This window comes from Micropterus dolomieu, linkage group LG01 (genome assembly GCF_021292245.1).
Source record: "Micropterus dolomieu isolate WLL.071019.BEF.003 ecotype Adirondacks linkage group LG01, ASM2129224v1, whole genome shotgun sequence".
In the NCBI taxonomy this organism is placed as follows: domain Eukaryota; kingdom Metazoa; phylum Chordata; class Actinopteri; order Centrarchiformes; family Centrarchidae; genus Micropterus; species Micropterus dolomieu.
The window spans coordinates 5277218-5279845 of NC_060150.1; the positions used below are offsets into that span (position 1 = coordinate 5277218).

Genomic DNA, 2628 nt, shown 5'->3' on the forward strand with positions numbered 1-2628 from the left:
AAATAAGATCGGGAAAGGCTCTCCTATAAAAGTATGTTTTAAGAAGGGACTTAAAAGAGTTCACTGACTCAGCCGACCTGATTTCCTCGGGCAGGCTGTTCCAGAGCCTCGGGGCCCTGACAGCAAACGCTCTGTCCCCTTTAGTTTTCAGTCGAGACTCTGGAACAGACAACAGACCTCTGCCCGAGGATCTCAAGGTACGTGCTGGTGCGTATGGGACTAAAAGTTCAGAAATATAACAAGGCGAGAGGCCATGAAGAGCTTTAAAAGTGATCAATAGAATTTTAAAGTCAATTCTAAAACATACTGGGAGCCAGTGTAATGAAGCTAAAATAGGAGTGATGTGGTCATATTTCTTTGTTCTGGTTAAAAGCCTGGCAGCTGAGTTCTGGACAGTCTGGAGTCGATCAATAGATTTTTGGGTTAAACAGGTGAAAAGGCTGATGCAATAATCCAGGCGTGATGAGATGAAGGCGTGTAAAATGGTCTCGGTTAACTTAAAAGTTAACATAGATCGAATTTTTGCTAGATTTATAAGTTGATAACCCCCTGAGGGGTCGGCCTTTAAAATAATCAGGGACACAACCAGTAGATAGGGAGATCAAATGGGGCCCAACAGAATCTATTACTTTCAATAAAAATTTTGTAGGTATTACATCAAGTGGGCTGGTGGACACTCTTATTTGTGATACTGTTTTGACACCACCTTATTGGTAAAATAAGATAAAAACAATTCACAGTCATCATTACTTCCAGCTGAGGCACAAGGAGGGGTTGGGTTTACCAGCTGATCCACAGTCTTAAACAGAAACCTGGGGTTGTGTTTATGTGTAGTAATGAGTTCAGAAAAATAGTGTGTTCTCGCATCCTTAACCATTTTATTGTAGTTAATTAATAAATCCTTCAGACTGAGGTAATGGACTTGGAGACTGGATTTTTTCCATCTGCGGTCTGCTTTCCTGCATTCCCTTTTTAGGCTGCGAATGCTGTCATTTATCCAGGGTTGCTTACTAGCTTTAGACGTAGGCCTAACCTTTAGAGGAGCAGTAATATTTAGTGACGACAAGCAGATATGATTGAAGTGATCGACCAGATTGTTGGTATTGGAATCAGACAGGTGTTGGCTTTGGCTCTGAAAGAATGCGCAAAACTTTGAAACACTTTGTTCATTAAAGATGCGAGAACACACGGAGCTTGGTGAGGCGGCATGAGTAACAGGCGAATCGCAGCTAAAAACAATACATCTGTGGTCAGATATGGTCATGTCCACTAATTCCACAGAGGAAATGCTGACACCCAGGGTAAAAACCAAGTCCAGTGTATGACCACGGTTATGTGTTTGCCCTTTGACATGTTGTTTGAAGTTAAAAGAAGTGGCCATATTTAAAAAGTCAGTTGCATTAACATTGTTGGGGTCATCAACATGAATATTAAAATCGCCACAAAGAACAATTCTGTCATAATTTAAAACCAGAGTAGATAAAAATTCAGGAAGTTCTGATAAAAATCCTCCAGGCGGTTTTGGGGGGCGATAAATTCTAACAAATATGATAGGTTGCAGCCCTCCAACTTTAAGAGTGAGAACTTCAAAGGAGTTAAATTCATCACAGCGTACTTGATGACATTTTAAATTTTTCCTGTACACGCTCACTAGCCCACCACCACGACCACTGACCCTCGGTTGACTAAAACAATCATATTGAGGCGGACACAGTTCAGCTAGCTGGCTATAGTCATTCATTTGCAACTAGGATTCAGTTAAAAACATAAAATCTAGATTTGCAGACAAGATAAAATCATTTAAGATAAAAGTCTTACTTGACCGTGATCTCACATTGAAGAGAGCCATTTTAAATGAGTTTGTTCTGGGTGCTGGAGTTGGTGCAGTTGTCCTAATCCTTAAGAGATTACTATTATTTGCTGTGTGGGATGTGCACATTTCGGTTTACTGGTCTATGCGTGATGATGACAGGAATAGAAGTCTTTGGAACAGCGCTGGGAGCAGACGGCTTTTCATGCCAGCAGGTGGAGACAGTTGTTTGTGGCAGTGAGGCAGAGATCTGTTCAGTGAGCGGTGGTGTGTCCAGGTGTGCTGCATGAATGATTAGTCATTCACGTAAGTCATGTGTGGACCGCACCACATGCTGTATGTGCGCAGCTAACATTTCTGAGCCCCGTTTGTTTGGGTGAAGTCCGTCTGTCTTAAAAAGAGACATTCTTTGCCAGAAAATATTAAAATTATCCACATAAAACACACGATGAGCCCTGCAGGCGGACTGGAGCCAGTCGTGGAGGCCAAGGAGTCTACTGAAGCGGCCAGCACCGCGACCAGCTGTGGGAATGGGACCAGAGATAAAAACGGACTTTCCACACTGCTTTAAAAAGTTAAGAAGACGATTAAAATCTAATTTTGTCAGCTCAGACTGCAGAAGAGCTGTGTCATTTGTTCCGACATGGACTATCACTCTTGTGACGGGAGCGACAGCATCAGGTCCTGGAGTTTTTTTTTAAATGTCAGCCGTGGTGGCACCGGGGAAGCAGTGAGTGGTAGCGTTAAAGAAACGGATGTTTCTGGTTATGGAGTCACCAATTATTAGTGTGGTTGGGGAGAAAAGGGGACGAGGAGAT

The 2628-nt window shown here is 42.6% G+C and overlaps 1 protein-coding gene across 7 annotated transcripts in view; it reads right to left on the reverse strand.

The window, feature by feature from the left end:
* LOC123973402 (cilia- and flagella-associated protein 47-like) overlaps positions 1-2628 on the reverse strand; it is a 71501-nt gene that overhangs the window by 50311 nt on the left and 18562 nt on the right. The gene's annotated exons all lie outside the window — the stretch shown is intronic.